At 40.6% G+C, this 14,314-nt stretch overlaps 1 protein-coding gene across 19 annotated transcripts in view; it reads right to left on the bottom strand.

The window, feature by feature from the left end:
* The window catches only part of CCSER1 (coiled-coil serine rich protein 1), a 1,341,341-nt gene extending 1,327,777 nt beyond the window's left edge, over positions 1-13,564 (bottom strand). For all 19 annotated transcript variants that reach the window (XR_008617752.1, XM_055085805.1, XM_055085806.1 and 16 more), the window contains exon 1: positions 13,138-13,564. The gene's annotated coding sequence lies outside the window, so the exon portion shown is untranslated. The remainder of the gene's footprint in view (positions 1-13,137) is intronic.
* Positions 13,565-14,314: the final 750 nt, after the last annotated feature.

Raw genomic sequence — 14,314 nt, 5'->3', positions numbered from 1 at the left:
TTCTTCTAGATCTTTGTTAAACATTTCTTGCGTCTTCTCGATCTTTGCCTCCATTCTTTTTTTTTTTTCCTTTGGTGGTACGTGGGCCACTGTTGTGGCCTCTCCCGTTGTGGTGCACAGGCTCCGGATGCACAGGCTCAACGGCCATGGCTCACGGGCCCAGCCGCTCCGCGGCATGTGGGATCTTCCCGGACCAGGGCACGAACCTGTGTCCCCTGCATCGGCAGGCGGATTCTCAACCACTGCGCCACCAGGGAAGCCCTGCCTCCATCCTTTTTCCAAAGTCCTGGATCATCTTCACTATCATTACTCCGAATTCTTTTTCTGGAAGATTGCCTATCTCCATTTCATTTAGTTATTTTTCTGGGGGTTTATCTTGTTCCCTCATCTGGTACATAGCCCTATGCCTTTTCATCTTGTCTATCTTTCTGTGAATGTGGTTTTTGTTCCACAGGCTGCAAGACTGTAGTTCTTCTTACTTCTGCTGTCTGCCCTCTGGTTTGAATCCTGGTTCTTCATTTAATAGATTTCTATATTGGTCAAGTTACTTAACTTCTGTGCTTCAGTTTCTTCACCTGGTCCGATATGCTGAAGAACAGCAGGATCTGGCACTCCTGTCCATAAGCACTTTTCAGCGAGCACTGAAGGTAAATAATAATAGTGAGTAGGCAAATTGCTGCAACCAAACCATAGTTTTTATACGAGTGTTTCATCTCTAGTATTATTAGAAAATGACTAGCAATTGGGAGATTGGGATTGACATATATACACTAATATGTATAAAATGGACAACATAAGAACCTGCTGTATAAAAAAATAAATAAAATTCAAAAAAAAAGAAAATGACTAGCAATTTTTAATCTCTAAAATTAATGATGATATTATTTGGTATAATTCTAAATACTTAGTAAAAAAATTATTAGTTTTCCAAACTCTGAGTCTATTTAAGATGGTTATACAAAACTTTTGCTTTATTCATTTTTTAGCACTTTTTAAAATTCTTTCTTTTACATCTAAGTTATTCTGACTCCATATTTTTCTCTGAGTTATATAACTAGCTTTCCCAAGGGATAAAAATCACTAAAAAATACAGCTTTTCTTTTTATGCTTCATAATTGAAACATTCCTGCTGGCAATAGGTAAAAGAAAAAAATCAAAACAGGAAAGAGAAACAGCATGATGTACAGGATAGATAGTAGTTATACTTCAAAAACGTGAAAAGCAGAACTATAAAGTGAAAATATCCCCCAGGAAAAGGGCCCACAACCATTTTCTATGGTTCATGCACTTGAAATACAGGGAATTTCTGACCAAAAGGAAAACTGTGGTACCTAAACTATTCTTGCACTGTCCCAATAAGGGAACATATAGACAGGTACACAATTTACCTACATCATGTAAAAGTGATAAGTCAACACCACACCAGTGACAGGATGACTTCCATGTAAACAAAAGAGTTTTACTATGATGACATTGCCACTTATTGCCACACTGAAGATTCAGAACAATGGTATGTGTGAGGGTGGAGTACTGCAAACAAGCACACTTACTTTTATGGCAGTCCAGGAAGTCAGTAATGTGGCTATAAGAAGACAGAGAAAAGTCTACCAAGTTCCATTCTCACCAAGTACCATGGATAATGTGGGCACTTGCAATTGGGAACTAGATTGTAAGCTTCAGGAGGACAGAAACCATATGTTTCATTAATCAATATATACGCAGGTACTAATAATATTTGTTTCCTCTTTCTGTGAATGTGGTTTTTGTTCCACAGGCTGCAAGACTGTAGTTCTTCTTACTTCTGCTGTCTGCCCTCTGGTTTGAATCCTGGTTCTTCATTTAATAGATTTCTATATTGGTCAAGTTACTTAACTTCTGTGCTTCAGTTTCTTCACCTGGTCCGATATGCTGAAGAACAGCAGGATCTGGCACTCCTGTCCATAAGCACTTTTCAGCGAGCACTGAAGGTAAATAATAATAGTGAGTAGGCAAATTGCTGCAACCAAACCATAGTTTTTATACGAGTGTTTCATCTCTAGTATTATTAGAAAATGACTAGCAATTGGGAGATTGGGATTGACATATATACACTAATATGTATAAAATGGACAACATAAGAACCTGCTGTATAAAAAAATAAATAAAATTCAAAAAAAAAGAAAATGACTAGCAATTTTTAATCTCTAAAATTAATGATGATATTATTTGGTATAATTCTAAATACTTAGTAAAAAAATTATTAGTTTTCCAAACTCTGAGTCTATTTAAGATGGTTATACAAAACTTTTGCTTTATTCATTTTTTAGCACTTTTTAAAATTCTTTCTTTTACATCTAAGTTATTCTGACTCCATATTTTTCTCTGAGTTATATAACTAGCTTTCCCAAGGGATAAAAATCACTAAAAAATACAGCTTTTCTTTTTATGCTTCATAATTGAAACATTCCTGCTGGCAATAGGTAAAAGAAAAAAATCAAAACAGGAAAGAGAAACAGCATGATGTACAGGATAGATAGTAGTTATACTTCAAAAACGTGAAAAGCAGAACTATAAAGTGAAAATATCCCCCAGGAAAAGGGCCCACAACCATTTTCTATGGTTCATGCACTTGAAATACAGGGAATTTCTGACCAAAAGGAAAACTGTGGTACCTAAACTATTCTTGCACTGTCCCAATAAGGGAACATATAGACAGGTACACAATTTACCTACATCATGTAAAAGTGATAAGTCAACACCACACCAGTGACAGGATGACTTCCATGTAAACAAAAGAGTTTTACTATGATGACATTGCCACTTATTGCCACACTGAAGATTCAGAACAATGGTATGTGTGAGGGTGGAGTACTGCAAACAAGCACACTTACTTTTATGGCAGTCCAGGAAGTCAGTAATGTGGCTATAAGAAGACAGAGAAAAGTCTACCAAGTTCCATTCTCACCAAGTACCATGGATAATGTGGGCACTTGCAATTGGGAACTAGATTGTAAGCTTCAGGAGGACAGAAACCATATGTTTCATTAATCAATATATACGCAGGTACTAATAATATTTGTTTCCTCAAAGAATCCTACCAGCCTCACATGGCCTAAGATTTGCAAACATTTCAAAATGTGTATCTGGGCTATAGGAACTGAGAGGAGATCCCAAGTTCCAGATGCCTTAGAAAATGAATATGGAGTGGATGTTCAGGATGCTTGTTTGAGGACATGACAAACCAGACAGTCCTTTGGCCCCCAATCTCCCTATCAGCCTATGCTACTTTCCTTAAACCTTGCTATCCCCTAACGCCCATGGTATGTATGCCATAGTTCCTCCATTCCTTTCATTTTTTCAAGACTTTTGGCCATTTTAGGTTACTTGGTTCCAAGTTAAGAACACATTTTCAGTCCATGAAAAAGCCATGGAGGGCAGCATTCAAAGTGAGCCTAGATGTGATTAGCACTGGGAATAGTTCACATAAGATGCACAATATTCAAGTCACTCTTAAGCAGTATTCATTCATTTACCAATTACTGAGCATCTTCACATCACAGAGTTAGATGAGCTGTTTGAAAAAGAGAATAAAGCACAAAACACCTGCCCTCATTAAGTTCACAATCCAGTGGGCATGAAGCACAAGCAAGCAGTGAATTATGATACTTTAAATGGAGATTTGCTAATGATATATACACAGGCTGTGACTGACACTCAGAATAGGCTTCTTACATAGGGTTGAGGTAAGCATCCTTGAATTTTACATTTGAATTGAGCCTTGAAGGACCCACTCGAATAAGCCAAATGATAGAAGGTTAGTCATTCCAAGTGAATGATGCAGCATCTGCAATGTCAGGCTCTATGATTAGCAAAAAAAAAAAACAACAAAGTATTTTGCACAGTTTTGCAAGAGAGGATTTTGGCAAGAGTCTAGTACCCTGGATAGCTCCCTTGCCTTAAAGGTGACTGGAGAGACTGAGGTCTAGCAGATTGAAAGGGGGCTGAAGGATCTCCAGAACTTCAAATTCACCAATCTATCCTATATTCAAATTAAAACTCTTTGGCTTTGAAGATACATCATCCAATCATTTCCTGCATTAGACTTATGGGGCTACGTTTTGTGTGTCACCATCCAACGAACCTGATGCTCCTCAGAAATATCCTGGGAGGCAACTCCTTCCTACTTTTCACTGGATAGTTAATGCTATAGTGTCTTTATCCCTTCAGTGTTTTGAGCAGCACTTGGACCTGGCACCGTCACAATTTCCCCCTGGGATGCTTCATATTATACTCTACCTCTGATCAGCTTAGACCCTCCCAGGGCCCTTCATTCTTTCAAGAGGTTGACTGGTGTTGTTGAAGAAGATATCTCCCAATACCTCCATATTTACGTCTTGAGGTACACTGTAGGAACTATCCCTCAAAGTTAATTTTAACCATAATGTTGCTATAAGTTTATACGTTTGCTGTGTACAAATCTGTAATGATTTTTTGATGGCCGTTTAGTAATCTATACTTTATGTTTAAAAATTACGGCTATAAGAGGTGCACTCTTTTAGGTAACTCACTTATTAGTGAATACGTTTAGTTTTCTTGGGTCTGTTTACACATGAATATAGTATTAAGAATTGAAAACAAAGTCAAATAACTATTCTTGAGCTATCTGCCCAGTAGGTACATTCCTTTGAAAATTTAGGAATCCTGGTGTACAGACCCATTGGTTTTGTTATCAATAAGATATTTTGAAATTTTACCTGAAATAAGTTACTCTTAGTCTGCATTTCTAATACGGAATTTGAGTTTTGTTTAGAGGTATGGTTTAGAGGTATGTTTTTCCTTTTCTTAACCTTCTCATCTGATGTCTTTTCCCTTTCAAGCTTTTCCTGGATGTCCTAAAGAATACTGTATCTTAGAATAGAGTACTCACTAAACACATTTCATATATTCTGACTTAATGACTTAATGTTCTGGTAATCTGTATACCTATGAATAACAAAAAACAATCAAACAAAAATACTTGAGGAAGAATTGCCTAGAGTGTCAAAGCCTACATCTGCATTTATTTCTGTCATGTTTTTACACTTGTTTTGATTTTATCTGTAAACCTTACATCGGTTTATGTTGTATCATTTGCTGCTACTGCCAAAACCAAACAAAAAAACAAAAAAGCCAAACACATAACAGTAACAACTCACTAACAGAATCACAGTATTTAACTTTCCGGGAAAGAGTTCATTGCAGTGAACAGATACATAAGAAATATGACATGCCAGTCTGAATTTGGTTGATGAGGAAGGTGTATCACTAAGACTCCCAGAAAAGTTGAATTAAGGTAATACACCTGGCTTAACAAACACGTCCTGAACAAAGGAATACCACTAGGTTTCATTAACAAATGGGGAAAATCAGAGAAGGCATCACAGTCTGAAGTATGTTTCTTCAGCTGTTTGACATTCCAAACATATCATATTCAAATAAGGTTACACAAGAGAATGGAGAAGAGCCAGATCATCTTGAAATAAACAACTGACTTAGAATAAGAGAAACAGGCAAACACTAAAGAATCAAACAAGACATGGAAGAATCTGTATTCCATTTATGTGGATTAAGCTGTTAAGGAACCATAGGAACCAAAGGGGGTACACTCTTCTTGAAACACTGACTTATTCATAATAAGCATTTACAAAATGTTTGCCGTCAATGATGATGAATGAGGTAGCTCTACAGTGGGACACAGCTAGATGAGGGCAGATAACATGTAGCAAAATGAGGCAGTCTGGTGATGGTCAGAAGCTGGAACTAGACATGCCCTGTAGTCTGAAAAGCACTATACAACCCCAGCTGTAAGTACTTCCAAAAAGTCCAACCAACCTGTGTATCTGGGGGTGGGGCAATATGCCATAAGTGTGTGGCATCATGGATGGCCCAGAGTGAGCCCTGGAAATGAAGCACACCTCTAAGAGCTGGAAATGAGAGCCAGGAAAGTAATTACTAGGGGCAGCCGGGGCGGAATCTGCTGGCAGAGGAAAGGGCTCAGGAAGTGAGGTGGTTTAGAAGCATGATCCAGGTCCTTAAAGAAATAAAGAAGGCTCTGTCAGAAGAAAAGAAAGGCCTTGCTCAAATGCTATGAGAAATGGTGATATCGAGTAAGTTATCAAGATGCAGGGGAAAACATTAGGTGAGAAATCAGTTTCGGTTATAAGAAGGAGGCATTACTGTAAACACATTAAAACATTAGAGCTGGACAGCAAGGGTGGCTTGATGTTAAATCCCAACGCGTTGGGCGAGAAGCCAGTCAATCTTCCGCTACACAGAAGGATTGGTCCTAAATCAGGGGCATGGCTAAGGTTCCAGTTAATGATTAAATGATACCAGCAACAGAGAACAGATTCTGACAAAATCTACAAAATCTCTCACCTAAGAGACACACTCAGTGAAACACCAATGTTTTTCCTCTTGATATTAGGCATCTACTTTTATTCATGTTATTGACTGATTTAAACCCATTATGAAATATATAACTTTGTCCGTTAGTCTAGTAGAGGGCTTCAGAATAACCAAATTTAACTGTCCATGGACTTCTACAGAGTTAGAATATTTAAATATTTTTAAATATGCCCTTTGCTTCAAACATTTGAACATTGACTAAACCCACATTTAAATAAATAAGTTGAAGATTAAAAGCCAAAAGAAACTAAACTGATACGATCATGCAATTATTTCCTTCTCATGGGAGACAGCTGAATTAATAGACTGCACCTAAAGTCAACTTTGCTTGAGCAAGGTCCTCAAAGCTCTGTGTGAACTTTTCCAGAAGATAAGCTGCATATCTCCAAATATGAAGAATATCTAATATCTTAATAGTCTCTGCATAAAGGCACTAATTCTTAAAATTGTACTTGGTTACATCTTAAATTTCCACTAATAAGTTGGGAGATTCTGACCAGCTGGGGTAAAAGAATTGTGATTGAGTGCCACTGAGGGTAAAAAGTATCAGTACTGAAAAGAACAATAAGAAGACAGGAGCATCACCCTTACAAGTCCTCCATCACTTCTTCCAATCACCCAAAAAGCAACAACAGCACTGCTGAAGATAGTGGCAACACGGTGAGTAATGCACAGATATTGCTGGGCCCTGAGTCAAATCAGGAATAAGAAGAAAATACGCTCCTTCACGTTTTCTGTCCACTGGTTTCATAATTTCTTCATCATTGTAAAAAAAAAAAAAAATCAATGTTTGGTGTCGGTAGCTTTGGCAGAGCACAGAACAGAATGTCGGTTTCCTCATCTCTAAAATACGCACAAAACTTTATAATGTTAGGAGAATTGGATGGCATAACGTATATAAAGTGCTTAACATGGAAGACATGTTCAGCACATTACAGCCATTGCTGCTGTTGTTAATAAACATCTCAACATTTGCAAAAAATAAAGGAAAAGAACGCCCGTGTTTACATATATTCTAGGACTCCCTTTATTTTAAAATATTTTTTAAAGCATCAGTCTTTGGAAAAACATAAAATACCCTTAGAATGAAGGCAGACAGTTATTCAACCAATATTTATTTATGTGTTGGCCACCGTTAAATCCTGATGATTCTGAACCAATCACACAAATACACATAAAATTAAACTGCAATGAGTACCACAAGGTAGAAGAACATGCAACTAAAACAATATATAATAGGGCAACTAATGTAGCAAAGGAGGCCAAGGAAGGTTTCCTTAGGGAAGGGATGATTGAGCTCATATCTGAAAGGCAGGGGTGGGGGGAGTGGGGGGGGAGTGAGGGAGAAGGATACTAAGAGAGATACAGGATTTGAACACATTATCTTTAATCTTGAAGGATGTACAGATGTGGTCTAAAATTTATTTTAGTAGTAAGAACATTTGAGAGAACATTCCACACTGGTGAAGCTATTGTTGAGCAACTAAAATAACGGTAGTCTTACACAGAGATGATTATAAATGCCAAGACGAAAAATATCACATGAGGCAACAAAACTAAACAAAAAATGATCAACCTTTGTACACTGTGCATATTTTTTGCCTTATAAATGACTACCAATAAGGTCAGTCTGAGGTCATTACTGAGCAGTTGAATTCCACACTTACGTATTGCTTCCCCACTCAACAACAAATATGTGCATAGGAATTAGAGTCATTTTTGTTTTTGTTTTTAATTAAGATGTAACTCTTCTGATGGAGAATGTAATATTTTCTAGGTCTAAATAGTTAAAGCTTAGTTATCTCTACCAGTTGAGGAAAGTATTTAGATACAAAATAGTTAGAAAACACAGTCTTCAAGTTTCACTATAAAATATTCTAGGTCAGTGGTTCTCAAACTTTAGAGTGTGTGAGAATCATGTAGGGGACGCCAGCGCAGTTTCTGATTCAGTCACTCAATGGAATTGATTTTAATGAGTTCTCTGGTGCTACTGATCAGGGAACCACATTTTGAGAACTACTGCTGTAGGTTAAGAATTTGCCATTAGGTAATAAAAATGTGTCCTTATAAATGACATTTAGATTTTATTTAGTATCAGAACACAGTTACAGTGTTCAAATATTTTAATAAGTTTAATTAAAATTTCAGGGGCTTCCCTGGTGGCGCGGTGGTTGCGCGTCCGCCTGCCGATGCAGGGGACGCGGGTTCGTGCCCCGGTCCCCACAGCAGTGAGAGGCCCGCGTACCGCAAAAAAAAAAAAATAAAAAAATTTCAAAATTTTTAGTGCAGTGTAAATAACACAAAACGAAAAAGTACAGTTTAAGTTAATCTAAATATAGGGCCAGGAATCTGGTCAAACGACAAACTTTATCTGTCAAAGACCTAAGCAGAAATGGGTTTTTTTATTGTAATACCACAGACCCTAGTAAACATTTTCAACCACCACTTTTTTTTTTGCCATTTTGTTTAGCCCACATATGAAAACAGCTTAAAATGAAATACAGTCATTTTAAAGTGAGAACTGATAGCGATATGCTGGTACTGTATCAACTGCAGCTTAGACTGGTCAGCTTTACATTTTTATATTTAGTTTAAGCTACATATTGAAGTATGTTTCTTTTGTTAGTGTCTTTCATCAATCTCCTCATCTTTTCTCACCGCTTCTCCCACCGCAGACTTCATGTTTTATTGTTAACTGACACTCTCGTGTAGTGAAAATAATATTGCTGATTGACGCGTACGTCCTCAATATAAAGCAAATAGATTTTGTCACTATCCAGTAAGGAAATCATGCAGGAGCTGTCAGTCATACAGTAGGAGAGATTATCAAAGTGATACACCTGTGACATATAGTCCAAAACCAAACTCAAAAGAGACCAATTAACAGATACACTGGTCTGTACTTTGACTACATTGGAAATCATCCCATTCCTGCATGAATATGAAATAGGTGATTCAATAGGATTTTCACTTCTGTAATAACACTTATCTATTCACTGTTGACAAAATATATATGCAAATCTTTTAATTCAACTAATCTGAAAGTAATTCTACTCTGTTATTTATTGAAAGTGATATCTAATATTTGTACTATTTCCTTATTGTCACCATAACATACTTCTCAGGTGTCATACTGAATAGACAGGCTCAATGTCAATTCAGATCTTTCCCCTTGTGGTCTTAAAACGGTGAAATGCATTTTAAACAGTTTTGTGTTTGCTTTTATATATATATATAAACAAATATATATACAAAGAGCAAATAACTAAGTTCAAAATGCTCAGAGACTAATAAGAGCATACTCTTATTAGTAATACAATCTATTTACCAGAAGACAACTAAAACATCTTTAAAACTGTCACTACAATTCTAAAATTGTTCCCCATAGGCCCTACATCATAGCTATATATTCATGGAAAATAATGTAAGGATAGATTAACTATTATGCAGATGCATTCTAATAACTTTAAAATTAAAATATTATAGAAAATATATTAATGAGCTACACATTTTATATGAATAAAATATTAAGCATTCAATAAGACTGCTCACTATGAATACAGTTGTTCTTTTCCATACCTCATACTCTTTCCTTTAGAGCAAATCTAAGGAGGGTTGGCTAAGGATGTAACTCAAACACCTCACTTCATGTACATGCCATCTTGTTATTAATACAAAGTGCAATACTTTAGTGTGATGTGGTATATTTAAATATTTAGAGTAATTATTCTCTATAAATGCATATAAAGCACGTTTTTCATTAAAAGGCAAGATAAATTCAAAAATTTGTCTCCTTAGGTACAGAAATATTGACAATTCCAAGAATGCAGCGTACAGAATGTTGTTCATCAAAAACAGACTCACCTGCACTTTGCACAACAAATTCAACCACTTTGCAATATCAAAATCTATTTCAAAACAAACTTATCTTTCTTATACCTTTTGTTCTGTTCTACAATTCCAGGAGACTTATATCTCATACCTTATATTCTCATCCACAAGCCACTAATACTATTTAACCTTTAAGATCGAAACCAAGCAAGTCTTACCTACCCCAGAAGTCTTTTCAGACAAAATCCAGTATGAAGTGTTATCGTCATGCTCTGAACTCCTGCAGTCTTCATTAGACTTGCAACCTCTTACTGTCAAGGGTTGTTAACTCTGTTCAACCATGCGCATCAGATTTGCCCCAACTGGAGAGTAAGCTCCCAAAGGGCAGGAAGCAAGGAAGTCTTATGTTCCGCCACAGTACCTAGATAGTATCTTGCACATGACAGGCCCTTTATTATGAACAGTGTGTGATAAAATGTAATAAGGAGTTCAATATCTATAAAATATAATATTTTTTCATTTTCTACTTCACAAGTTTGATATAAATAAACATTCTACAGTAAAAAAATTCATCATTAAAATAATAAAGAGTTGCTGATTCTCTGATGGTGTCAAAGAAGTATTCATAAATGTGACTTTTAATGATTGCAATAATATAATTCATCAAGCACATTTTAAAATTCCCCATTACTTCTACATTCCAATGATTCAGGAAAGTGAAGGTAACAGCCCTGAGAGTGCGGCGCTCAGTTCAAGTTTTAATGTGATATATAAAAACTGCACATGCTCCAATGCTAAATATGTATTTTAAACCAACATAAATCTAACCAAATCAAAATAACAAATCCTTAACACTGCTTTGTCTTCCAAATAAACAGGACTGTTAAGGAAAGCTACTCTCGCATTGGAAAAAAATAACAGTTGGCATGTTTCGATCAAAATAAGGAGCTCCTTAATTAATACCAAATGAAGACGACTCACTCTGACAGTAAGTTGGTCAGTCTACTTCTCTTTCTTCTCCGTGAAATTACTGAACCGGTGGTTGCAATATGGAAGTTCAGTGCTTTAAAAACATTGTATTTGGCAGGTGCTTAAAGACATCCCAATTTAAAATAATAAGGACACTGTCCTACTATCTCCGTCACAACCCTGTCATCGGTTCTATGAAAACACAGGTTGCTACTTTTAAGAACGAACAAAGTTGCTACAGCATAGTTGGCAGACACTGTCCTAAAGCATTCCAAGCTTCAAGTCATGTCTTTGGAATTTTTGCCTGTCATAAAGCAAAGAAAAAAAGAAACCGAAACAAGTTAATTATGTTGTAGACTAGATTAATATATTAATAGTATTTTAGGTCTTTTCTTAATAGCTAGTTGTAATTTTCATCAGTAATAATCGATATAAACTCACTAGGTGTCTGCTTCTCTTTCTTCCCCAAGGCTTTTAATAAAACCAGCTTTATGGTAAAATGTGTGCGCATTACTTTTAATAGCCTTTTTTAGGGATAGAAATTGAGGATATGTGTTACATATCACTGGGAAGGTATCCAACTGTAAAGATATGAGAAATGAAAGCTGTTGAAACCAAGTAGGTACTTTCTGTCTGTAGGTGTTGTTATCGGTGGCCTGAAGAGGTAGGAGGAGTGGAGAATAAGTACATACAAACATTAAAGGGCAAGAGATCCGTAACTTCTAAGAAGCATTTTTTTTCTACCTGTAAAATGACAAGTGATTTTCTGACTTCCTTCACCTCATATTCAATGTCCCACGGTGGGGAGGGGAAATGGAAAGCAGAATTGCTTCTAATTCTGAGAAAGAAAAGGGGAGAGATGGGAGAGAGGAACAGAGAGAGAGAGAGAGAAGGACAGAGGGCGAGAGAGAAGCCCAGGAACCACGGAAGGAAACCCGCAGAGATTTCACAACTCTTTGCCATAAATAGCCTTTCTTCTCACTCTGGATACCTCCTCCTCTACATCAGCAAGACTCAGCCTCCACGCGCAGAGCAGCACCATTCACAAATCCCTCCGTCACCCCATCTCGCACACCTGCCCTTGATGGCACTGCCTGTACGAGTCGTGGGACACACGCCAAAAGGTGGCGGGAGGCGGAGCAAGGGGACACCTGCGGTTTCAGATCGGGACTGATTTCCTTTCCCGGGGAACCGCTTTGATTAGTCAGGAGCGCGAAAACACACACACACACACACACACACCCGTCCCTGAAGCCCTTGACACGCCACCACAAAGCAATTTGTTCACGCTAAGTCGCTGCTGCTCCTGCCGCCACTGGGGAGCGTCTGGCCCCCAACCCAGGAAGCCAGCGCCGGAGGACGAGCGGGTGCAGGAAAGAGGACGTCCAGGCTCGGGCACTGCGGCTCCCCGCCCCCTTCTTCCTCTTGCCCCTCCCCCCCCCGCCGCCCCCGCCCGGGCGCCCGCAGCCCCCGGCGTCAGCGCTGCCCGGGCGCCCCTACCTGCGGGAAGCGAGCGGCGAGGGAGGGGAGCGGCCACCAGCCTGCGCCAACTCTTGCCTTCTCGGCCGGCCGCGCTCCGCATAGCCCCGGAGTGGCGGCCGCGGCCGCGGGGAGCCGAGCGCTCAAGAGCGCGGAGGAAAAGGCCACGCAGCACGCGGGGAGTCGCGCGGCGGCGGAGAAGGGAGCCCGTCCGCCTCCCTCCCACCCCGCCCGCGAGGCCAGGTCTCCGCGCCGCGCACGCCGGGCCCACGGCCGGCGCCCCCGGCCTGCGCGCGGGCTGCTCCGGGGCGGCCCGGGAACGGCGCGGCCAGCCGCCGGGCGGTCCTCCCGCGTCCGCCGGAGGCCAGCGCCAGTGTCGCGGCGACGCGAAGCGCGACCCTCCGGGCGCGGGGGCACCGGGGGCGTTACTACCTGGAGGGCTCCGCGGCGCTTGTTAGGCTTCTCCCGGGCACGCGGGGATTTCTGTCTTCGGAGCACGGGGGTTGTCTTTCCTGGTCCCCCTCCTCTGCCCTCCCTCCCCTCCTTGGCCGTTGGGCTCCTTCTCTCCACTCCCAGTTGCACAGAGTCGAGCTGCGTTATTTAATAATCCTCCTGCTCCTCCTGCCTGCGCCAGCAGAGCTGCTCTGCCTGAGCCACCGCTTCCCAGGCAGTCATGTTGTGGAGAGAGGGAGAGGGCGAGAGGCGGATTGGCAGTCGGTCGGCGACTGTTCGTGGTGAGAGAGGGAAGAGCGGAGCAAGAGGAGGGCAAGGGAGGGACGTGGGGAGGCGCTTCCAAGTGTGTGAGTGCGCGGCGTGCGACTGAGTGGGGGACGAGAGAGCCACCTCCCGGCTAGGCCGCGCTCCCTGGCTGTGAGGAGGGCGGCGGCGAGCGCAGCTTTTATAGGAGCGGGGGGGGGGGAGGAGTTAAACTGGGGCGGGGGGAGGGGTTAAACTGGGGCGGGGCGTTGATGGCTCCGAGGACGGCGCCCGGCCAACTGAGGCCGCGGGTTGCCACGCACGCATACTCTTGCATTAACGCGCGCACACCCACTGCTGGCCCGTTGCTGAGTTTTCATTTTAGGGGAAGCTGTATCTGGTCGTGCTGACTTGGCTTTGCACTCAGCCCATCCTCGTGAGTGCGTCGAGTCCAAGTGCATTGGCAGGTCAAAAGAGGAAGAGAGGGAGAATCTGAAGCTCTGCGAAGGGGCCGCGGTAATGCTGAAAATGCACTGTATCTTTTCTCTCCAAACCACCGATGCTATTTTCTTTCTCTTCCACCTCTCCGGGAGGAAACTGTGAGGCTTCCTCCTCTTTTCCTTCTCACCCAGGCTGTTCACATCCTGACACATCTCTTACCTCAAAGGCAGCAAGAAACCTGGCTTCCTTTCTCTTAACAGATGACACCTCCCAACAAATATTTACAGCACTCAGTTCTGTAGGATAATGGAAGCCTGGGGACTGTGGCCTGGAGTGGAACTTGTGTTCCTGCACATAAGGCCCTCAACAACACGGGGATTACAAACAGAACCAGTTACCATTTTGACATCATTTGACTGATGGCCCTCTAGAGATATTTTGCCAGTTTAGTGGTGGAGAGGACTTCTGATGC

Source organism: Physeter macrocephalus, chromosome 7 (genome assembly GCF_002837175.3).
Source record: "Physeter macrocephalus isolate SW-GA chromosome 7, ASM283717v5, whole genome shotgun sequence".
In the NCBI taxonomy this organism is placed as follows: Eukaryota; Metazoa; Chordata; class Mammalia; order Artiodactyla; family Physeteridae; genus Physeter; species Physeter macrocephalus.
Note: the sequence above shows the minus strand (reverse complement) of the source record. Positions and strands in the feature narration are given on the sequence as shown.